Source organism: Pseudorca crassidens, chromosome 8 (genome assembly GCF_039906515.1).
Source record: "Pseudorca crassidens isolate mPseCra1 chromosome 8, mPseCra1.hap1, whole genome shotgun sequence".
NCBI classification, from domain to species: domain Eukaryota; kingdom Metazoa; phylum Chordata; class Mammalia; order Artiodactyla; family Delphinidae; genus Pseudorca; species Pseudorca crassidens.
The window spans coordinates 67,713,621-67,739,667 of record NC_090303.1 but is presented as its reverse complement, the minus strand read 5'-3'; the positions used below and the strand labels follow the sequence as shown (position 1 = coordinate 67,739,667).

The window sequence follows — 26,047 nt, the reverse complement described above, 5'->3', positions numbered from 1 at the left end:
TCCACTAAAAAAATAAAATAAAATAAAAAATCTGTGAAAGGCTTACAGAATGAGAAGTATTCATCCGGATATGGAAAAAACTGACCTACTTGTCACCCCATTCCCTACTATAGACTACAACAAGAAGCCACTATGAAAAAAAAGTAATTTAGGCCAGATTAAAAGTGTGCTACCAAACATACTCACCAGAGCACAATTTTAAATATGTACTCTTTTTGTGTTTTGCAACTATACTTGAATAATTGTGCCCCAAGCTAAAACCTTTTTTTAACGTCTTTTAATAGTGTAACTACATAGACTGTCTATTTCTTTGAAAAGAACTTACAGAATCCAAATGAGTAACAAGAAAAGAAAAACAAAGATAAGCCATTACTGTCAGTACCCATATATTTTGACAAAGAAACACAACACTCAATGTTTCTCTCTTCTCTAGACGTCCAGCTTGCAGCAACTTGTTGATGTTACATGCATTTACTTTGTCATGAATTAAGAATGAAAGGGTTAATCAGATGCTTCCATCATTCTCTGTCTAGAAATCCAGGTATAGGCTTTATATATATTTTAGTTCTAAAGAGCTTCCCCAAAACACTTGGGACTCAATCTTTCCATCCATAAATGTCTACTATAGGATTACGCATATTCCTTTCCCTAAAATTTAAGCTGTAGGGGCCAAGAGTTTTATTATTCTGATGGCTCGTTGGTCACGCATCTTTGTCATTCTTTCCTGGAAGAACAATGTGGATCCTTCAGAATCCACTTAAATTGCTACGACTTCTTAAAAAGTCTGCCAAACTCTCTTACTATCACCCTCAGACTCCTCTGAATTACTCTGACCCCTTATAGCAATGCTTTGTAACAGCCAATTTACAAAATTATATGTACCGCTATCTTTTATAAGTATATATGTAGTTTCCCTAAGGCCTTATGTCCCAAAAGGTACCTAATATGTTTGCCCATGACGAATTCTTAAAAATATTATTTGATGCACTGACTGAATCCCTGCTTTTGACTGGTGTTTGTCTCTCATCGTTGAATTTGTTCTTCTTTCAAGCTGTGCCTCATAAAACATATGCTATCTTGCTCAAAACATGGCAGGATGGCCAAATATTATATGATGAAACTCAAAGGAATTCAATTTAAACTCTTCTCCCCCCAAAAAACATCATCTTTGATTACCCTTCAGAAAAAAGAATCTAGTGCTTCATCATGTGTGAAGTTGAATATCCAAAAGTAGGCTTCTTGAAAAAGCCACATGTGTTTATCACATGGGAGAATTAGACTATTAAACTAAGATGCGAATGCTGGAGAGTGCAACCATATTTGTCAACAAACATTTTCTCGGTAGCTAAAATGTAGTGCTGTAATAGAGAGGATACAGAAAAATCCAATACGGTAGTCCCTGCAAATCAACGGATCAAGAACATGCAATGCTATATTTTTTTACGTTTTCCTCTGTGTCTGTCTTGCCCTTCTAACCAAGCGGTTTTTTTCTGGTGAAGAGAATCTTCCATGGTACATAAGAAATGTTATTTTAACCAAGCAAGACCTTGTGTGGCCTTTCAGGAGCAGATGTTTCCGCCCCCCCAACCCCACCCCTGCCCATGTCCTCTGCCTGCCTTTTGTCTGTAGAAAAACTTTAGTCCCAGAATAAATTTAATCAGAGAAGTGAGGAAATGGAGAAAAAAAGGAAATTAGTCAAGCAAGACAAAAAAATAATAGTTTAACCATTAAACAATGTTAAGGACCTTTAGTTCCTCCTTAAGGGCTGTAGACAATATTCTGAGCCTTGTCCCTTGAGTTGTTTTGCGGATACTGAAACCCCCACCAGGTAGAAGTTAACTGTATGATGCCCACAAGCACGTAAACCTCAGACTGATTGGAACCAGAAGGTTGATGATGTTGGCTCCCAATTACCTTACCACCAAACAATCAGGAGAACGTCTGGTTGGCATTCTTCTGAGCTGGTCACACACCCCACAACCCTCCTCCCTCACCCTGTCTTTAAAAACCTTTCCCTGAAAGCCTTCAGGGAGTTCGGGTCTTTTAAGTACAACCTGCCCCAGAATCCTTGCTTGGCTCCCTGCAATAAATGCTGCACTTTCCTTCACCACAGCCCAGTGTCAGTAGATCAGTTTTACTGCAGGCAGGCAAGCAGACCCAAGTTTGGCTGGGTAACATTACGATTATTGAATTTGCTTTTAATGTCTGAATATAGCATCTTTCAGAAAAGTACTTGCATTTGGAAAGGGAGAATTTAGTCCCAGCAATAAATGACTAATGATAGATTTTGTTTTATTACTTGCAGTCTACAAGGGGAAGAGGAAGATACTCATTGAACATAACTGTGAGCATTGAAACCAAATCCTGGAGGTTTACACCTGCTTGGCCTACAGGTGGCAGAGGCCAACTCAAGGTTTCTCCACCTGGTTCGGTTTTATCTCATGTTACCTTCTCTGTTATCATATTGCCCTCGAATCCTTCAGGCACATCCGACCTATCTCCCTGCATCTAGTCTTGCCCTTCTTCAATCCATCTTTAAAGAAAAAAATCAGAATATGTCACACCCTTGATTAAGCTAAGCACCACCTCCACAATAGTAACAAAGCATGGCCTCTCTCTGCACTTAAAATTCAAGTCCTGATGGCCTATGAGCACTTCCATGATCTGGCTCCTGCCTATCTTCCTGGCATCACTGCAGCTTTACTAACCCTTTTGTTCAACTCTATCAGCCTTCCTTCTGTCCTTGATCATACCCAGCTTATTCAACCTTTGGGCCGTTTCACTTGCTGTTTGGGGTACCTGGAAAACTTGGCTCAAATTTCATTTCTTCAGAGAAAAGTTTGTTTCTCAGTGTAGAGTCTTTGTATCCCCCAGTGTCAGTCACTCTTTCACATCACCCCGCTTTCCTGTCTCCACAGTAGAGAGCAATATTTAAAATTCACTTAGTGTTTATTTTTGGCTTCTCCTCTTTAGAACAGGATCTCCCTGGTCTATTCTCTCCCTAGAGCCCAGAACAGCTCCTGGTGCAGCGCAGGTGCTTAGTGTATATTGCTAAGTAAAGTCCTAGGAGCAGAAGCAACACCGTTTCTCAGTTCTCAGCCACCGAAGTCCCAAGACAAGAACAAGGGGCTGAATTTAAAACAAGGACAGGAGGAGAAAGTTAATTTCTCCTGGAAAGCTATAGAGGCTGCTAACACTCTTCCAAGATTCAGAAGCTATCGTTTATTTGTCCCCTACACGCTGAAACAGAAAATGTCAGTGAAAATCCAAGATAGTGGAATAATTATGTAAATAAATAAAATAAAACATAGTGAATGTATCAATCCTAAGATACTTTCAGTTATCACTCATTGATGTAAAAGGAAGAATCCCTGGAAATAACAGGTGATTCCTTTTATTTTAACATTAAAAAAAACCTGTGATATAAATGAATATGTACATGTTACTCCAATTAAATACAAACTACTTATAATATGCATTAATGGATCATAAAATTTCACCTCCAACTAGGAATAACCCACCTTCAAATATGCACACTTGAAGGAAGCTTAACAAAGTGTGTCAGTAACCTTTAGTATTAAAGTGTCATTTGCGCTTATTTTCTTGCCTTTAATAAATTTATTTCCCTTGTTTCCCGATAAGCCGACTGAATTTCTGGCTACGTTTCTTACTCTCTGTCCTGAATAAGCTCCTCCTGTTAGGCCCGAACCAGGCCATCCCATCTATTTGCCTGTGACCTAACCCACGTAATCTCACTGGGCTCCTAAAACCCTCTCATCTGAGCTCATCAATGACAGCCTTCTCCTCCTTTAAAGGCACCCTCAGTTTAATCTTCAGGTTAGCTGAGTAATCAATGGTTCAGGTAAAGCTTATTTCGTTTTCATTTTTTTCCTATGTATGAGGATTTTTCAGCTTCTGTGTTAAAGGTGACAAGGAAAGTACTTTCATTTTAGTGCTACATTTTCATCTTTGGCTTAATCTAGAAACAATTTCACTCCTGCAAACAAACCTGGCATATTTATGAACATGAGCAGGTTATATGGTCACCTTTTATAATTCTGTCATGGAGTCAAATTGTATTTTCAAGAAAACAGAAATCTTCCATAGAGCATATCTACACAACTCTAAGCATCCTGAAAATGTGTAGCGTAAGTGAAGCTATTTCTGTTGCATATTTTATCCTTTCTGCAAAAGGAGTTTATGTCTTGTTTTGTTTTTTTGCGGTACGCGGGCCTCTCACTGCTGCAGCCTCTCCCGCTGCGGAGCACAGGCTCCGGACGCGCAGGCTCAGCCGCTCTGCGGCACGCGGGATCCTCCTGGACCGGGGCACCAACCCGCGTCCCCTGCATCGGCAGGCGGACTCCCAACCACTGCGCCACCAGGGAAGCCCAGGAGTTTATGTTTTTAGTGGCTGGGGAGATTCTAAATTTAATTAATGCAAGAGCATCATTTGAGTTGGCCATAAAAATGTCCACTCCAGTGACCTTTCCATCTTCTGTCACAAGTGGGAGTGATGGATTGACAAAGTGGTCCTGCACTAAATATTGCCCCAAACAATACCGGATCCTTTTGTGCATATTTACAATACAGTGAATTGAGTTGTTTAAGAAACAACCCTAGAAAGTAAAGGCTTTGAACTTTCCATCTGAAACTATTTTTTTAAAGGGGAAAGTTGAGTCATTGATATGTTGATATGATTTTAACACAGTAATATTCTACAATCAATTCTCAATACCAAAAAAAAAAAAAAAAAAAAAGACAGAAACAGTCACACATCAGTCAGTTTGGAACGAACAGTCACACTGTTCGTTCCAAAGAGTGTTTTACCCAAATACTAATCAAAATGCTAGGAACAATTACTATATTTTATGTGGAGCATTCCCTCGAAGGAGCATTTTAAAACATAACGGACTCTAGTTTTCACATCATCCCCTCAAAACATCATCCCCTCAAAACATCCCCTCAAAACATCATCCCCTCAAAAACATCATCCCCTGTTTTGATTGTTAACAATCACTACTATTGGTATTACTCTAACAACTGTAATAATGCTGGTTTCTTTTCACCCTTCAGAAAACACTATTAAAAATGAGCCACACAAGAGAAAGTGGAATACATCAAAACCTTTCAGAGCACTTCATGGGGATGCCATGTCAGAGAGGGTGAGAGAAGGAGTAGGAAAGAAAGAGGCAAAGACAGAGAAGTGTGAAAAGAGAGAGAAAAATATTATTAAATACTATTAAAAATTTGGATACAGGTAGAAAAAGAGACAAATCATATGTGTGTCAAGAAAAAGGAGAAATACCATTTTCAGCTTATGGGAAAAAGGCACAAGAAAGATATAATCCTAGCACTTTTTCCTTCTACAACAATTTTCTCCTCTAGGATAAAGCCTGGAAGCCTAGAGTTTGTCATGTCCAATAACAGAGAGACCTTGGCTAAGCCAAAGATCACATGCTACTAGTTTCATGCAACTCTTAAGTTCCTAAAAATGGTATCAACAATACCTTCCAAAACACAGCAATTCTCAGCCTAATCAGGCATCACTCTTCCTATGTATCAAGCCTGAAATCCTACCATTATGTTTTATTAAGCTACCATGATTTTTAAAAAGAGCATGAGGTTTCAAATAAGAGTGGAAATGACTGTGCATAATGTGATAGACAAGAACCAGGAGAAAAAAAGAGTAACGCCTGGGAAGAGGAGATACAGAAGGCAGGCACCTTTCGATATGGTGAAAGGTTACTCTGAGAACCAGAGACCACTGAGAGTGAGCATTCGCTGTGAGAAAGAACAGAACCTCTAAGAAGGAGACCACAGGTAAGTTCTATCTTCCATTTTTACCAACAGAGTAGTTCTGAAGCACAAGAAGAAAGTGTATGGGAGAATAAAGCCGAGTTCATGAAAGTTATCCTCTTACTTTCCGTAATATTCACACATGAGCCTCTCCTCCAGAAGTTTCTTATATGGTCCCATTTCCTCAAACTTGCAAATAATAGCAATGTAAAATGTCAAAACTTTGATTTTTACATATAATAACTTAGCAAAAATGTAATAAGCACCTGAATATCTACTCTAGGCTTGATACTGAAGATAGAAAGGTGACCACAAGTGTGGTCTCTCTCCTTACAGAATTTTAAACCTAGTGAGGAGACTAAGAAAAAAGGTGAGAGTGAAACACAGCCTCTTACATGAGAGGTGAGTGCAGGGTCCCATGGGAACACAGAAGAGCGTCATCAACTCACACCAGGGAACCAGTGAAGACTTCCTGGAGAAGAGTATGCATAAGCAGACTGTTAAAGAATCAGTAAAAGTTATCCCTGTAGAGAAAGAGGGACAGGGACCCTAGATTGCAGGAGTGTGATGCACTCGGAAAGTATAAGTGATTATGGTTTAGACGGAGGAGTGCCAGCAGTTAAGGCAAGAGCAATTACCTATGGGGCGGAATAAAGAAAGAATTTTCAGGCTAACCAGCAAATCTGTTCTTTATCCTGGGTATACTGAAAATCACTGTAGATTTTTTAAAATTAATTTTGAGGTATAATTTATGTACAAGAAAGTACACTCATCTGAAGCATATAATTCAATGAGTTTTGACAGACATTTAAAGATGTATAAATACAACCATAATTAAGGTCAGAACATTTCTACTACCCACCCAAATTTCTTCAAGTCCCTTTGTAACTTATCCCTCCCTCCCAACCCAGCCCCAGGCAACCATTAAGCTACTCGTCTCTACAGATGAGTTGGATTTGCAGGTGTGGAATAAGAGGTTGTTCCCAGTTTGAGGCTTACATGAATAAAGCTGTTATAAAAATACCTAGGAGTGGAATATCTGGCTCATATGGTAGGCATATATTTAACATTTTAAGAAACTTCAAGTTTTCCAAAGTGGCCATATGATTTTATATTTGCGCCAAACATGTATGAGAATTCCAGTTACTCTACATCATCTCCAACGATTGGTATTATCAATTTTCTAACAGGCTTATAGTAGCATCTCATTGTAGTTTTAATCAGCATTTCTCTGATGACTAATGATGTTGAACATCTCTTCATGTGTTTTTCTGTCCATTTATATATCTTCTTTGGTGAAGTATTTGTTCAAATATTTTAGCCAATTTTTTGTTGTTGGGGGAAGGAGTTGTTGGTCATATTATTGAGTTATAGGAGTTCTGCATATATTCTGGACCTAAGTCCTCCGTTAAATATACTATTGTGAATATTTTCTCCCATTCTACATTTTGAATTTCATTTTCTTAATGGTGTCTTTCGAAGAATGAACATTTTTAATTTTGATAACATCCAATTTATCTTATTTTTTTTCTCTATGGTTCATGTTTTTGTGCCCTATTCAAGAAAGCTTAGACATAAAAGAATTAACACAACCCTGGGAGAAAATCCTAAATGTATATTTTTGTCTATTCCATGTGCATGTAAACTGTTTATCCTCTTCTTAACTGGTTGGGATAGAAAAGAATGCATACCATAATCCCTTAGCCATATTAATTTGCTCTAAAAATAGATAACATGTCTAACATAGTAGGTGTGATCAGGGCTACCACTTGATTAAGCGGGTAGTTAAGTCTATGTTCATTCTCCAAGATCCTTCTGGTTTCTGCAGGAGGCAGACTGATGAATTAAACGAAAACACAATAGGTAATACCACCCCTACATTTTTGAGATCCTTAAAGATGGCACCAGTTTCTGCCATCCCCTCTTCCATACACATATAGCAGGATGAGATATTGTGTTTTATTTCTCCCTTAGCACATGTAGGTAGGGCGGCCTTCCCCACTATGACTGTTATTTCCCTATAGGTCAAGGACTGAAAGTAGGAGTTATTCTGTCAATTATGCCAGCCCCATTTATACATTCATAGAATAAAGAAATGACCATTGGCCAAGTATATGGACCCAGCCAACTGTAAGCCAAATTTGGCCCAAGACTCCATTTATTACCTCGTCTCCATAGCTTCCTACTCTAACATGGCTCAATGATGTCTTTCCCAGTCTTCTGTTATTAATGTCAACTTAAGACTTCTAATAATCCTCAAAATGTCTGGGTATTCCTCTTTCCCCAGGGGACATTTACCCAAGTAAATGGATATAGGTTCTTTCGGGGAAGGCCTGAAGGCATCATTAAAACATTGATATATTTTTGCCATGGTTATATAGAATCCTTCCTCCTGTGTACACTGTCACCTCATTAGTCAGTGGTCTCTGGGTCTAAAACATGTCTCAGGCACCTGGGAAAAAGTTCATGGCTTTTTGTTGGGGAAATCATCCTCAGCTCATCTATCCTTGCTACATTTTGAATTATGTACCAGTATTGTACAAGAGTATTTAGTTGCCTACCTATTTTGTCCCTAGGGATGCCATGCTCATTCAAGAACTTTGGGAAGTTTGAGCCAATATTTCTTTATGTATTTTTTTTCTGATCTGTTCTCTTCTTTCATTCCACATTCTGATTGACTATATTTTAAATTTGTTGAAAATTTTCCACAAGTCTCTAAGATTTTTCTATTTTTGATATAGTTTCTGTCTCATTTTTAGATTTTTCCCCAAATCCAATGATTCTCTCTGTCAAATTTATTATGCTACTAACTAGTGCAATATTTTTAAATTTCAGATATTATACTTTTCAGTTGTAGAATTTTTGTTTTGATCTTTTTATATTTTCCATTCATCTTCTGAGACAATCTTTCCCTTCATTACTTACTTGAACATACTTATAAAAGCTACTTGAAAGTTCTTTTCCGAAAAATAAAAATATGGATCATCCAAGGGTTCACTTCAGCTGATTATTTTTCCCCCTGAAAATGGTCACATTTTCCTGTCTCTTCATATTTCAAGTAAAAATAGATTTTATCCTGAACATCACAAAATTTATGTTGTGGAGTCTCTAGATTTTGTTACATTGTTCTGAAGAATGTTGTTTTTGTTTTAGCAGAAAATATAGGCAATTAACTTGGTTAGAAACAAACTTTAACAACTGTTTCAACTGCAGTGGATGGCAATTCAAATCTCAATTAAGTTCTTTCATTTTTAGCATCACTGAATCTATCCTTACAGGTGTGATCTAAGCCAGCTAGACATTGGGCAGAGTTTACACATTACTATGAGTACCCAGGCTTTTTGACAAAGAAGTGAAATGCTCTGAATTTCTCTCTCTCCTTTGGCCTTATCTTGACATTCTTCCAGCTTGCAGCAACCTGTTAATGTTACATGCACTTACTTTATCACTAATTAAGGAAGAGAGAGTTAATCAGATGCTTCTATCATTCTCCATCTAGAAGTCCAGGTATAGGCTTCATATATATTTTAGTTCTAAAGAGCTTCCCTAAATCACTTGGGACTCAAATTTTCCCTGCAGGAATATCTATAGGATTACCCATATTCCTTTCCCTAAGATTTAAACTATAGGGGCCAAGAATTTTATTGATTCTGATGGCTCATTGGTCATGCATCTTTGTCATCCTTCCTTGGAAGAACAAAGTGGATCCTTCAGGATCTAGTTAAAGTGGTACAATTTCTAGGAAAGTCTACCTGACTCTCTTATAATCACCCTCAGGCTTCCATGAATTTCTCTGAACCTTTCTGGAAACGTTTCATATCAACCAATGTACAAAATCATATGTACCATTATCTTTTATAATTTTATAAGTATGAGTTTACACATACCTGGGGTTTCCATTTTCAGGCTTTCTCCTTTCTGGGATGGTCCCCTCACTTTCCTTCAGCTATAGCTGCCATAAGTTCTGTCCTCTGATTCCTCTGGTCATGAAGCTAGTAGGTTTTCTATGGATGTTTCAGCTGCCTTATATCAAGACATGATTTTCATCCCCAGGCTAAAACCACAAAAACAGGGAACTCACCATTTGCCATTCCTTTTTTCTAATTTTTGCCCCACTCCAAAAAATCTGTACACTGAGTTTAAGGTATCTGTGGAATATTCAGTTGGAGATGTCAAGTTTGAAAATAGATGGGCCAAAGCTGGATTGGGTACCTCAAACTATGGAGGAATTTTTCATAACTAAATTCTCCCTTGCCTTTATCCATTATTGAAGAAGAAAGTTTAATAATCAACTTTATAGTCCACCTTAAAATTATGGACAGCCAAGTGAAACTTTATCAGAGATGCATCTGAACATATGTTGGGTGGGCTTTCTAGTGAATACTTTGCTTTCCAATTTAAAAAAATAGACTCAGCTGTTTATTCCTTCCTCCATGTTCCCTTTCTGGATGTGATGCCAGGAGATGTAGCATCCATTGCATGACTAGGAAGCAATAAGCATGAAGACAAAAGCCAATATGCTAACAACGCTGGAGCAAAAAGGCAGGTGGAATTTGGATCATTACTGACTAAAAGGTCTTCTGCAAAAGCCATAGATGAACTATCTCTGGATTTATTATTCAGTAAGTGGGAAAAAATATGCACTATTTTTTTCAGCTGTTTGTCAGATTTTGTGTAATAACTGATACTTTCCTAATTGATACTATAAATATATAGAAACTCAAGAAAGATCTAGGCAGGAAAGAAGTCAACAGGGTAGACATAGCAGTTGAAGCCACGGTTTGAATGAGATCACCAAGTGAGAATATTATACAGTAAAAGGAAAACAGGGCTGAGAACAAGCGTTGGAGAACACTGGCACTTAAGAACAACTGCTAGAGGAAAGAAGCTGCTGGAAAAAGATATATGACTATAAGGAAAAAGAATAAAAAAGAGAAAAGGATGACCTAGAAACCAAAAGAGGAAAAAGTAGGTGTCAGTGTTCAAATGCTACAAAGTAGAGCTAACCAAAGCACAGGAAAGGGTCCATTAAGTTTGGTGATATCAAAGTAGAGCATATTAGTGAAACAGAAAACAGGTTCTAATACACCTGGCTTGCGGATAATCTGTTTCTCAGCTACAAACTGGACTGCACCAATCACCCCAGTAAATGTACCTCTCACGGTAGGCTGTTGGTCGCAGAGCCGATCCTGAAACGGGATGTGGATGGATCATTGCTCCAACTGGAAATACAATTCAAAGTGCAGGCTCTATGGAAAGGAGGACAATAGGGTCTTTCTTAATATGAAAGGCAGCATATTTTTTATCCCTTAAAAACAAAAGTAACAGCTTAAGTTTAGAATGATCTACCAAGTGGGCAACAGGGTGGATTTTCTTGACCCTTTCACTTTTAAAAGAACAGCAAGATGCTAAGGTTTAATACCTGCCTGGTTCCCTGCAGCCAAGACACAGGCCTCAAGCATGCTTTGAAGATGACAGGCATTTGAGTCAGTGATGATATAGGTACAGAAAGGGAGAAGAGGAGGGGATAAAATGGAATCAGTGAAATATAGTGAAGAAAGGAACTTATTAAGCGCTCTTTTCTTCTTCTTGTCAGTAATCAATAATATGAAAATATTAGCACAAGGCAAATAAGAAAAGTTATAAAAAGGAACAACAGATGTAAAGAGTGATTAAAAGCGAGGCAGACCAACTTTCAATGTCTAGCTTAGCACTCAGGGGTCTTCAGAGCTGCAGGGAACATTCCTTTTTTCTTTTTATTACTATGGAATTGGTAAGAAGGACTTGAAAATGCATGTGAGAATTTAAAAGTCTTTCTTTCTTTCTTCCTTTATTTTTGAGAATTCTTTTAACCTAAAGAAGATGTATGGAAAACCCAAAAAGCCATTAGTAAAAGTGAAAAGATGGTTATGAACAATTAAAATCCTTTCTGCTTCATTAACTTTTCATTGTTAAATGTTGTCACTGATGAATGCCAGGCTGAGACATTGAATAGTCTCTCAAATAGCATATATATCAAGAAATGAATTGAAGACAAAAGTAAAGCAAGAGAACCCACAGAATAAGCTTATTAACAACATGACATGGGTAAAAGGCTCAGGTTAAAAGTGTATGTCTCGGTTACCAGGGGATGGGGGCGGGGCAGGGATGAATTGGGAGACTGGGATTGACATATACACACTACTATATACAAAATAGATAACTAATAAGACCTGCTATATAGTACAGGGAACTCTACTCAATATTCTGTAATGGCCTATATGGGAAAAGAATCTAAAAAAACATAAAAAAGAGTGGATACATGTATATATATAACCAATTCACTTTGCTGTAAACCTGAAACTAACACAACATTGTAAATCAGCTATACTCCAATAAATTTTTTTTAAAAAGTGTACATCTCTATTTTAGCATCCCACTGGGAACTTTGTGCTCACAAAGCTATATATGTGGGTTTACATGCATTCTTTACATTTTCCAAATACATTCCTCACCAATATAAATACAGTACAGATGAACAGGGCAAGATACATAATTTGCAGGGTCTAATACAAAATGAAAATCTGGGGCCCCTCGTTTAAAAAGCAAGAAAAAACAATGCCTCTAATAGTCCTAAGATATAATTTTTTTCCTTTCTTTTGTAGTCTTTCTCTCAACTTGTCATATTGTTTAATATTTGCTATTTAACATAATTCAAACTTTTTTAAATTAAAATTTTAAATGGAAGAAATTTTATCATTCACTTTATATTATGCAATGTCATTTTAAATGAAAATATGAGAGAATTTAACTCAGTTGCAGTATTACAAAATTATGTAATTCATATGTCTTGGTTAGTACATGTATATTTCATTCTCACCAGAATAGCAGAAACATTCCACAAAATTAATTTCAACTGGTTTTATTTTACTTCTTTTTAAAATTAATTTTTAATATTTTTAATTGTGGTAAAATAAGCATAACATAAAATTTACCACCTTAACCATTTTTAAGTGGATAGTTCAGTGGTATTAGGTACACCTATATTGTACAATCATCACCACCATCTTTATTTCCTTTCTTGATAAGCATACATTCTACTGACACTCTACACTGGCTGACTGATGTGTAAGGAAGAACTAAAAGGAGAAGGAACTGGAAGCCCTATTTTTCCTTTTCCTGTCATTACTTTCAGTGTAAGTGGTTGGCTAATGCAAGGAAGTAACACAAGTAAGAAAGGGCCTGGTAGAGCTCTGTGGTTGTTTCTATTTTTCAGAATGCCATCATGGCCTTATTTCTGCATTAGAGACAAGTCTTGGTTCAACCGGGAATGTGTGGTCTCTAGGGGCAGTCAGTAAATGCCTCCCACCCCTTACTCAGTCATAGTCTTAACATCTTACCTCCTAGTGGCTTTGAGCAATACTTAACCCCCAAATATCTTGGAATTCTGCGTCATATTCAAATAAGGCAGCAAGGAGCAGAGGAGGTGCATATTATGCTTATTTCCAAGCATCTCTTCCTGTGCTCCATTTTCCCTCAGCCTTGACTTATAAACCACAAGTGAAAAGACAAAGCGGTTAAGAATTTCAGCAGGCGACAGCAGGACATTTAACCAGGCGCCAGGCTTTCCCAGAGCAAGGCCCTGAGCAGTGGCACAGGTCAGATGCCCAGGAAACGGTCGCGGCCGGCCAGAGAGACTGAACAGGATGCAGAGTCACCACGTTCACAGAGCACTTTACAGTTTACAAAGCACATCTCATTTACCTCACCTGTCACATCAGTTCCGTCTGCAGGTGAGCAGCTGATATCTGCTGTTCAATTAATTAAACAAGGAAACCATTAGACTGAGGCAGCTCTAATGCCAGCACGCCAAACATAAACCAAAATCTAAGCCTGTAAACGCGCCAAAGTTATGAAATTGAAGCGCTAAGAAACAATCAATCACAAAGAGCAAACTAGGCTTTAAGCTATAGCCAGGCAAACTCCTCCACTTTCTCTGAACTTGCTTAACCCTGGCTCCCGTCCTTCCCCTGGCCACCTAGCCACTTCCTGATTGGCGCTGCCCGTTTCAAATCTATTTTTGCTCAAATAAATTCTTCACATGTTTAATATGTTTCAGGTTATCTTTTAACACCTCTTACAGACTAGAGAGATGCCTGATGAGCCCAAGTTCCGTGGCTAACTGGGGGTGGAATGTGGACTAGAAGTGAGCATCCTGGTCTCTAGTTAGATCCTTTCTCAATGACCTTTCCCCTCTGAGAAGAGCTGTCAGACTGCAAAGGGAGAGGCTACACTTGTCCTGTCCTTTGGGTGCGTTTTCTGTGCAATCCCAGAGACAGAAAAAGCCACGGGTTATGGTACATGGGATATGTTAGTGGCAGAAGGGTTAAAGGAAAGAGATGATCAGAGTCAGGAGAAGCCACTCTGAACTCTCCCAGGAGGACAGAGGTTTTGAGGGAGGATTCAAAGTGAATACTGAGTAGAGGCAAAACCTGTGTGAAGAAATGTCGTCTCCAAGAAAAGCAAGTGAGAACGAACAGAGAAATCGGAGTAATGGGAAGGTCACGATTTGCATGCCTACATGAAGTGTCAGCTGAAGATGCCGTCTTTGGCATAAATTTCTTTAATTTTACAACCAATCTGCTTAAAGCCATTTCCCTCCATCATTTACCTGGTTAAATCAGTGGTCTCCTTCTACACTCCTTTGTTCTAAAAAACAAACATCCCGAATCTAGGAGAAGATGGCGGAAGACTAAGACGCGGAGACCACCTTCCTCCCCACAGATACATCAGAAATACATCTACACGTGTAACAACTCCTACAGAACACCTACTGAACGCTGGCAGAAGACCTCAGACCTCCCAAAAGGCAAGAAACTCCCCACGGGACTTGCCTGGTGGCGCAGTGGTTGAGAGTCCGCCTGCCGATGCAGGGGACGCGGGTTTGTGCCCCGGTCCGGGCGGATCCCACGTGCTGCGGAGCGCCTGGGCCCGTGAGCCATGGCCGCTGAGCCTGCGCGTCCGGAGCCTGTTGCTCCGCAGCGGGAGAGGCCGCAGCAGTGAGAGGCCCGCGTACCGCAAAAGGGGAAAAAAAAAAACCTCCCCACATACCTGGGTAGGGCAAGAGAAAAAAGAATAAACAGAGACAAAAGAATAGGGACGGGACCTACACCAGGGAGGGAGCTGTGAAGGAGGAAACGTTTCCACACACTAGGAAGCCCCTTCGCGGGTGGAGACTGCGGGTGGCAGAGGGGGAAAGCTTCGGAGCCGCGGAGGAGAGCACAGCAACAGGGGTGCAGAGGAAAAAGCGGAGAGATTTCCGCACACAGGGTCGGTGCCAACCAGCACTCACCAATCTGAGAGGCTTGTCTGCTCACCCGCCGGGGTGGGCGGGGCTGGGAGCTGAGGCTCGGGCTTCTGTCGGAGCGCAGGGAGAGGACTGGCGGCGAGAACGCAGCCTGCAGGGGACTAGTGCGCCACGGCTGGCCGGGAGGGAGTCCGGGAAAAAGTCTGGACCTGCCGAAGAAGCAAAAGACTTTTTCTTCCCTCTTTGTTTCCTGGTGCGCTATGAGAGCGGATTAAGAGCGCTGCTTAAAAGGAGCTCCAGAGCGCCAGCCGCAGCTAACAGCGCAGACCCCAGAGACGGGAATGAGACGCTAAGGCTGCTGCTACCGCCACCAAGAAGCCTGGGTGCGAGCACAGGGCACTCACCACACCTCCCTTCCGGGGAACCTGTGCAGCCCGCCACTGCCAGGGTCCCAGGATCCAGGGACAACCTCCCCAGGAGAACGCACGGCGCGTCCAAGGCTGGTGCAACGTCATGCCAGCCTCTGACGCCGCAGGCTCGCCCCGCACTCTGTGCCCCTCCCTCCCTCCGGCCTGAGTGAGGCGGAGCCCCCGAATTAGCGGCTCCTTTAACCCCGTCCTATCTGAGCGATGAACAGACCTCCGGCGACCTACACGCAGAGGCGGGGCCAAATCCAAAGCTGAACCCCGGGAGCTGTGTGAACAAAGAACAGAAACGGAAATCTCTCCCAGCAGCCTCAGGAGCAGCGGATTAAATCTTCACAATCAACATGATGTACCCTGCATCTGTGGAATACCTGAACAGAAAACGAATCATCCCAAATTGAGGAGGTGCACTTTGAGAGCAAGATTTATGATTTTTCCCCCTTTTCCTCTTTTTGTGAGTGTATATGTGTATGATTCTGTGTGAGATTTTGCCTGTATATCTTTGCTTTCACCATTTCTCCTACGGTTCTTTCCATCCGTTTTTGCTTTTTTTTACTTAAAAAATTTTTTTTTGTTCTTAATAATTATTTTTTATTTTAATAATTTTATTTTACCTTATTTTCTTTTATTCTCTTTCTGTCTTTCTTTATACTTTTTCTCCCCTATATTCTGAGCCGTGTGGATGAAAGGCTCTTGGTACTGCAGCCAGGAGTCAGTGCTGTGCTTCTGAGGAGGGAGAGCCAACTTTAGGACACTGGTCAACAAGAGACTTCCCAGCTCCACATAATATCAAATGGTGAAAATCTCCCAGAGATCTCCATCTCAACATCAACACCCAGCTTCACTCAATGACCAGCAAGCTACAGTACTGGACACCCTATGCCAAATAACTAGCAAGACAGGAACACAACCCCACCCATTAGCAGAGAGGCTGCCTAAAATCATAATAAGTCCACAGACACCCCAAAACACAACACCAGACATGGACCTGCCCACCAGAAAGACAAGATCCAGCCTCATCCACCAGAACACAGGCACTAGTCCCCTCCAGCAGGAAGCCTACACAACCCACTGAACCAACCTTAGCCACTGGGGACAGACACCAAAAACAAAGGGAACTACGAATCTGCAGCCTGCAAAAAGGAGACCCCAAACACAGTAAGATAAGCAAAATGAGAAGACAGAAAAAGACACAGCAGATGAAGGAGCAAGATAAACACCCACCAGGCCTAACAAATGAAGAGGAAATAGGCAGTCTACCTGAAAAAGAATTCAGAATAATGATAGTAAAGACGATCAAAATCTTGGAAACAGAATAGAGAAAATGCAAGAAACAATTAACAAGGACCTAGAAGAACTAAAGGTGAAACAAGCAACGATGAACAACACAATAAATGGAATTAAAAATACTCTAGAAGGGATCAACAGCAGAATAACTGAGGAAGAAAAATGGATAAGTGACCTGGAAGATAAAATAGTGGAAATAACTACTGCAGAGCAGAATAAAGAAAAAAGAATGCAAAGAACTGAGGACAGTGTCAGAGACCTCTGAGGCAACATTAAATGCACCAACATTCGAATTATAGGGGTTCCAGAAGAAGAAGAGACAAAGAAAGGGACTGAGAAAATCTTTCAAGAGATTATAGTTGAAAACTTCCCTAATATGGGAAAGGAAATAGTTAATCAAGTCCAGGAAGCACAGAGAGTCCCATACAGGATAAATCCAAGGAGAAATATGCCAAGACACATATTAATCACACTGTCAAAAATTAAATATAAAGAAAACATATTGAAAGCAGCAAGGGAAAAACAACAAATAACACACAAGGGAATCCCCATAAGGTTAACAGCTGATCTTTCAGCAGAAACTCTACAAGCCAGAAGGGAGTGGCAGGACATATTTAAAGTGATGAAGGAGAAAAACCTGCAACCAAGATTACTCTACCCAGCAAGGATCTCATTCAGATTTGATGGAGAAATTAAAAGCTTTACAGACGAGCAAAAGCTGAGAGAGTTCAGCAGCACCAAACCAGCTTTACAACAAATGCTAAAGGATCTTCTCTAGGCAAGAAACACAAGAGAAGGAAAATACCTAAATGGGAATAGGAACATACATATCGATAATTACCTTAAATGTAAATGGATTAAATGCTCCCACCAAAAGACACAGACTGGCTGAATGAATACAAAAACAAGATCCATATATATGCTGTCTACAAGAGACCCACTTCAGACCTAGAGACACATACAGACTGAAAGTGAGGGGATGGAAAAAGGTATTCCATGCAAATGGAAACCAAAAGAAAGCTGGAGTAGCAATTCACATATCAGACAAAATAGATGTTAAAATAAAGACTATTAGAAGAAACAAAGAAGGACACTACATAATGATCAAGGGATCGATCCAAGAAGAAGATATAACAATTGTAAATATTTATGCACCTAACACAGGAGCACCTCAATACATAAGGCAAATACTAACAGCCATAAAAAGGGGAAATCGACAGTAACACATTCATAGTACGGGACTTTAACACCCCACTTTCACCAATGGACAGAACATCCAAAATGAAAATAAATAAATACAAGCTTTAAATAATACATTAAACAAGATGGACTTAATTGATATTTATAGGACATTCCATCCAAAAACAACAGAATACACATTTTTCTCAAGTGTTCATGGAGCATTCTCCAGGATAGATCATATCTTGGGTCACAAATCAAGCCTTGGTAAATTTAAGAGAATTTAAATTGTATCAAGTATCTTTTCTGACCACAACATTATGAGACTAGATATCAATTACAAGAAAAGATCTGTAAAAAATACAATCACATGGAGGCTAAACAATACACTACTTAAAAATGAAGTGATCACTAAGAAATCAAAGAGGAAATCAAAAAATACCTAGAAACAAATGACAATGGAGACACGATGACCCAAAACCTATGGGATGCAGCAAAAGCACTTCTAAGAATTTTATAGCAATACAATCCTACCTTAAGAAAAAGGAAACACCTCAAATAAACAACCTAACCTTGCACCTAAAGCAATTAGAGAAAGAAGAACAGAAAACCCCAAAGTTAGCAAAAGGAAAGAAATCATAAAGATGAGATCAGAAATAAATGAAGAAGAAATGAAGGAAACGATAGCAAAGATCAATAAAATTAAAAGCTGGTTCTTTGAGAAGATAAACAAAATTGATAAACCATTAGCCAGACTCATCAAGAAAAAAAGGGAGAAGACTCAAATCAATAGATTTAGAAACGAAAAAGGAGAAGTAACAACTGAACTGCAGAAATACAAAAGACCATGAGAGATTACTACAAGCAACTCTATGCCAATAAAATGGACAATCTGGAAGAAATGGACAAATTCTTAGAAATGCACAACCTGCCAAGACTGAATCAGGAAGAAATAGAAAATATGAACAGACCAATCTCAAGCACTGAAATTGAAACTGTGATTAAAAATCTTCCAACAAACAAAAGCCCAGGACCAGATGGCTTCACAGGCAAATTCTATCAAACATTTAGAGAAGAGCTAACACCTATCCCTCTCAAACTCTTCCAAAATATAGCAGAAGGAGGAACCCTCCCAAACTCATTCTACGAGGCCACCATCACCCTGATACCAAAACCAGACAAGGATGTCACAAAGAAAGAAAACTACAGGCCAGTATCACTGTTGAACATAGATGCAAAAATCCTCAACAAAATACTAGCAAACAGAATCCAACAGCATGTTAAAAGGATCATACATCATGATCAAGTGGGGTTTATCCCACGAATGCAAGGATTCTTCAATACGCGCAAATCAGTCAATGTGATACACCATATTAACAAATTGAAGGAGAAAAACCATATGGTCATCTCAGTAGATGCAGAGAAAGCTTTCAACAAAATTCAACACCCATTTATGATAAAAACCCTGCAGAAAGTAGGCATAGAGGGAACTTTCTTCAACATAATAAAGGCCATATATGACAAACCCACAGCCAACATCGTCCTCAATGGAGAAAAACTGAAAGCATTTTCACTAAGATCAGGAACAAGACAAGGCTGCCCACTCTCACCACTCTTATTCAACATAGTTTTGGAAGTTTTAGCCACAGCAATCAGAGAAGAAAAGAAAAGAAAAGGAATCCAAATTGGAAAAGAAGAAGTAAAGCTGTCACTGTTTGCAGATGACATGATGCTATACAAAGAGAATCCTAAAGATGCTACCATAAATCTACTAGAGCTAATCAATGAATTTGGTAAAACAGCAGGACACAAAATTAATGCACAGAAATCTCTGGCATTCCTATACACTAATGATGAAAAATCTGAAAGTGAAATCAAGAAAACACTCCCATTTACCATTGCAAAATAAGAATAAAATATCTAGGAATAAACCTACCTAAGGAGACAAAAGACCTGTATGCAGAAAATTATAAGACACTGATGAAAGAAATTAAAGATGATACAAATACATGGAGAGATATACCATGTTCTTGGATGGGAAGAGTCAACAATGTGAAAATGACTCTACTACCCAAAGCAATCTACAGATTCAATGCAATCCCTAACAAACTACCACTGGCATTTTCACAGAACTGGAACAAAAAATTTCACAATTTGTATGGAAACACAAAAGACCCCAAAAAGCCAAAGCAATCTTGAAAACGAAAAATGGAGCTGGAGGAATCAGGCTCCCTGACTTCCAACTATTCTATAAAGCTACAGTAATCAAGACAGTATGGTACTGGCACAAAAACAGAAATATAGATCAATGGAACAGGATAGAAAGCCCAGAGATAAACCCACGCACATGTGGTCACCTTATCTTTGATAAAGGAGGCAGGAATGTACAGTGGAGAAAGGACAGCCTGTTCAATAAGTGGTGCTGGGAAAACTGGACAGGTACATGTAAAACTATGAGATTAGATCAATCCCTAACACCATAAACTAAATAAGCTCAAAATGGATTAAAGACTTAAATGTAAGGCAAGAAACTATCAAACTCTTAGAGGAAAATATAGGGAGAACACTCTATGACATACATCACAGCAAGATCCTTTTTGACCCATCTCCTAGAGAAATGGAAATAAAAACAACAATAAACAAATAGGACCTAATGAAACTTCAAAGTTTTTACACAGCAAAGGAAACCATAAACAAGACCAAGAGACAACCCTCAGAATGGAAGAAAATATTTGCAAATGAAGCAACTGACAAAGGACTAATCTCCAAAATTTACAAGCAGCTCATGCAGCTCAATAATAAAAAAACAAACAACCCAATCCAAAAATGGGCAGAAGACCTAAATAGACATTTCTCCAAAGAAGATATACAGACTGCCAACAAACACATGAAAGAATGCTCAACATCATTAATCATTAGAGAAATGCAAATCAAAACTACAATGAGATATCATCTCACACCAGTCAGAATGGCCATCATCAAAAAATCTAGAAACAATAAATGCTGGAGAGGGTGTGGAGAAAAGGGAACACTCTTGCACTGTTGGTCGAAATGTGAATTGGTATAGCCATTATGGAGAACAGTACGGAGGTTCCTTAAGAAACTACAAATAGAACTACCATATGATCCAGCAATCCCACTACTGGGCATATACCCGGAGAAAACCATAATTCAAAAAGTGTCATGTACCAAAATGTTCATTGCAGCTCTATTTACAATAGCCAGGAGATGGAAACAACCTAAGTGTCCATCATCGGATGAATGGATAAAGATGTGGCACATATATACAATGGAATATTACTCAGCCATAAAAAGAAACGAAATTGAGCTATTTGTAAAGAGGTGGATGGACCTAGATTGTGTCATACAGAGTGAAGTAAGTCAAAAGAGAAAGACAAATACCGTACGCTAACACGTATATAAGGAATTTAAGAAAAAAAAATGTCATGAAGAACCTAGGCATAAAAAAGGAATAAAGACACAGACCTACTAGCAAATGGACTTGAGGATATGGGGAGGGGGAAGGGTAAGCTGTTACAAAGTGAGAGAGTGGCATGGACATATATACCCTACCAAACTTAAAATAGATAGCTAGTGGGAAGCAGCCGCATAGCACAGGGAGATCAGCTCCGTGCTTTGTGACCACCTAGAGGGGTGGGATAGGGAGGGTGGGAGGGAGGGAGGCGCAAGAGGGAAGAGATATGGGGACATATGTATATGTATAACTGATTCACTTTGTTATAAAGCAGAAACTAACACACCATTGTAAAGCAATTATACTCCAATAAAGATGTAAAAAATAAAAAAAAAACAAATTACAGGGATATCACATGGATATAATATTTAGGATTAGAGTTTTACCTGCCAATTTATAATTTCTTATAATTATATTCAACAGCATTGGTCGCTATTGGAGGTTCTAATTTTTTCTTGTTGTTGCTTACTATGTGTTTTCTGGACTAGTTACATCAGTAAAATATAGAAGAATCATGTTAATGTCATTAACATTAATATTAGTATATTTCTAACCTTGTCTATGAATTATTCTCAAGTTTGTTACTATTAACCTCCACAAGTTATGTTAGTTTAAATCATTTATTCTGCTAAAATACTATATTACATAACCAATTTCAGCAAATCTGTTAGTGATTTGAACTAATTTGTTCTTTAGAAACTATGCTAGAATAATTATGGTGTGATCTTATAAATTAGCCAAATGGAATGTTGTTTATAATATAATTTAAGTGACAACTGCCATTAAAAATTAATAAATAAATAACCAAACATCCCGTAGATGGAATTAATACAGGCATATATATATATATATATATATATATATATATATATATATATATATATGGCATGTTTCAAAACTCAGGGTTCTGTTTGGTTGGCTTTTGATGAAAGAATTTCATCAAAAGAACAGAAAACATCAAAAACAGAAAAAAAATTATACCAAAAAATCACTGAAAATACTAAAGTACATGATACACAAATTAGAAAAAAAAGATTTAAATACTCTGAGGATACACATCTAATTTTCTCACTAATACTACCTGTTGAAATCATTTATTAGTTACTACTTGGCCTAACTTAACTTCCTGCCACTCAACTAGAATAGAAAACCCCTTTTAACTCATCAAATATCTTCTTGATTGCTCAGTGTTTCTTAAACTTGGCTTTTCTACAGAAGCTGTAACCAAGTTTGCATCTAAAGCCATTTCAGGGGCTTTTATTTGAGGGCATTCTTTCAAGCAAGGAAGATTGCCCATTCACTAAGGAAAGAAATCCTTTCATTCAATATTCTCAGAATTTCTTATCATCTGTATATAACTGCTAGCATCTCACCCACGTTGAAAGAAAGCATAGCACATCAATATAAGCAGCAAAAAAACCCTGTGATTATGTTTTCCCTAGATGAAAAGAAAATCAGAAATCACAGCCACTTCATTACCTACTCTACGTTTCTCCTTTTTTCCCTCCTGATACTTAAAAACAAACAAACAAAAACAAAAATGCAAAAAACTGATTTCATTTGTTACTTCTACTCTCTAAGCTTAGAAACACAATAACACTTTATTGTCAAAACATAATATTTTTAAATCCCTGATAATAGAAAATAACCTGGTGAAGTGATTTCTTCGCCTAGTGACCTGTCTCACAGTGAGAAATTCCCCTGGTGGATCAAGGGTGAGGTACAGCAGTGAAAAGCCCAAAAAGGAGGTGAGGGGATTCAATGTGAACTCCTTGGGGATATCATCTGTCCTATTCGTTCCCTTTTTCCCATAACCTAACACAGTGCCTGACAAATAGTAGAAAGAACACATGTCAGCTTTGTTGCTTTAGTCAAAGAGCTTTACATTCTTCAGTGTTTGACTCTGAAAATGCTGAAAGTGATTAGGTAAATGAAGCCCGAGTTTAAGACAAAGAGAACTTCATTCTCTGTCATTGCTCTTAGTGTGAATTTAAGCATGACATTGTTTTTAGCAGCTCTGTTTTTAAGAAGGCAAATAACCAGATTGTACAAGAGCTGAAATATGCACATTTTTCACCTGAGCTACTCAAGCAGGTAGCCAGATAATTCATTTTTCACCATCACATACAGGAAGATAAGTGGATTACCAGAAGCAAAACTGCCTCTTCCATCCTGCTATGCCCCGTATACTTAGTGACACAGATTGTGTCTCTCAATGTGTTTATAACCACACAACTATAAATAACATGGTCTCCCTCAGGCATCCTGTGAACAATAAAAAGAAGTTTCCAAGAATAATAATACTAAAAGTCGATGAACTATATTAATACAGTATAAAAACAAAGTTGTTACCTGGCAACTTGGTGGTACAGTGTAGAGGTTCACTGAAAATTCTTAACCAGAAGAGATTTTTATATTAGCTCTGGAAATCTCCTTTATCTTTCTCTGAACCTGGAATTTTTTTTTTTTTTTTGGCTGCATTGGGTCTTCGTTGCTGCACACAGGCTTTCTCTAGTTGCAGCGAGTCAGGGCTACTCCTTGTTGCGGTGCGCAGACTTCTCAATTTGGTGGCTTGTCCCATTGCGGAGCACTGGCTCAAGGCGTGTGGGCTTCAGTAGTTGTGGCATGTGGGCTCAGTAGTTGTGGCTCGCGGGCTCTAGAGCACAGGCTCAGTAGTTGTGGCGCACAGGCTTAGTTGCTCTGCGGCATGTGGGATCTTCCCGGACCAGGGCTCAAATCCATGTCCCCTGAATTGCCAGGCGGATTCTTAACCACTGTGCCCCCAGGGAAGTCCCTGGAACTTTAAATGAATGAAGGCAGTCTTATAGAAATCTTGTGAAAAAAGAGACATAATCTTCCAACTCCAAAGGGGGAAAATTAAATGAAACAAAATTTGTGAATAATGACCTACTGATAATTTTGGCTAACTCTATACTAATCTCAGCCCCAGAGTAGAGATTTACCAGGTCTAGAGCAATGTTTTGCAAAATGTGTCCACATCACATGCAAAATGCAGATTCCTATATTCCACACAGAATATTTGGCTGTGGGGAGATCTGCATGTCTGACAAGGTTCCCAAGTGATTCTTCAATATACTAAAGTTTGAGAACCACTAGTCTAGAGTTTACTGGTTAGTTTCCAGATGGCATTTCAGGATTGCATAGTGAACTCGGGAATTACACGCCCACCTGCCGTGCATAAATGTAAACTCATTCAAGGAGAATTATCTACATAGCTGCTTGTCTTCATTAGGTTACTTTTATTTTAAAATGACATCAACTCTCTGTTACTCAGTTCATTGTCAAAGTATTTGAACATGTCTTTAAGAAACCACTTAAAAATTCTGTACTTCTGAATCATGCCAAAGAATATAACATTTTATTTTCTGTTATGCTATTCATATAAAAAGTTCAATTATGGAATTTTTGTAGATGTTCAAATTATCTCTTCCCATTTATATTCCAAATTATCCTTGAGTCAAACCAGACTACTAGGCCATAGGTCTCTGATAGGGCAACAGGTTTGACAAAACCACACTTGGATTGCTGTGTAGCATGTTATCAGCAAGCTTCCTCTGAAATATATATTGGGAAGATATGGTTGAGGACTTTGTTCAGTACATCCCTGTATATATCCGTTATGAAGACCCACGGTTTGCCTACCAAGGAAAACAATAGCTCTGCCTTAACCACAAATTATCTTGTATCTCTCTTTGCTTTGGCTGCTTAGACTAGTAAGTATGAAGTATTTAATATCACAAATTTTATGATAAACCGTAATTTTAGCTGATGTCATTTCCCTTTCTTAATTTCTTTTGGGCCTGTTTTCTTCACCTACTTTAATCTTTATCTTGCTTGTCATGCTTTTTGTCTGAGGCTTCTTGAATCATTTTTGGAATAATGGAGGTCATAAAGAAACCTTTATTATACTAAATGATCAGAATTTCATAGTCATAACTATTCAAAATCACACTGGATATAACTCGTATTGTACAAATTTTATCTTTCAACCCTCTATGTAAAATCTCTATTATAGAAATTCAATATTTAACATTACACTTATAATAAGAAACAAATTTTCTAATCAATAGGACATGACTGAGAATGGCCTGGGCAATCATGGGATATAGTGAATTATCCATTATAGGAAGTAATCAAGCAAAAGCTAAGTGACTATTTAGCAAGAATACTGTAGAAGGGTTTTTTTTTTTTTTTTTTTTTCAGTATGCGGGCCTCTCACTGCTGTGGCCTCTCCCGTTGCGGAGCACAGGCTCCGGACGCGCAGGCCCAGCGGCCATGGCTCACGGGCCCAGTCGCTCCGCGGCATGCGGGATCCTCCCGGACGGGGGCACGAACCCGCGTCCCCTGCATCGGCAGGCGGACTCTCAACCACTGCGCCACCAGGGAAGCCCTGTAGAAGGGTTTTGATATCAGGTAACACATTGGATATCTTGAGTCTCTTCTACCTCTGAAATCCTTAAATCTATTACTTAAAAAAAAGTACATCGTTAATATTATCAGAAAAAAAAATAAAGTCAGCAAAAGAATTAAAAGAAACATGCATTTCTCAGTCAGGAGTATGCAGAAGAATACAGAGCC

General features: G+C 38.8%; 1 protein-coding gene across 1 annotated transcript in view; it reads right to left on the bottom strand.

Moving 5' to 3' along the window:
- The window catches only part of DNAJB9 (DnaJ heat shock protein family (Hsp40) member B9), a 700,153-nt gene that overhangs the window by 264,636 nt on the left and 409,470 nt on the right, over positions 1-26,047 (bottom strand). Inside the window, exons 13-16 of the transcript XR_010945587.1 lie at positions 23,801-24,248; positions 15,128-15,291; positions 10,952-11,045; positions 9,684-9,850 (exon numbers count right to left, since the gene is read on the bottom strand). The gene's annotated coding sequence lies outside the window, so the exon portion shown is untranslated. The remainder of the gene's footprint in view (positions 1-9,683; positions 9,851-10,951; positions 11,046-15,127; positions 15,292-23,800; positions 24,249-26,047) is intronic.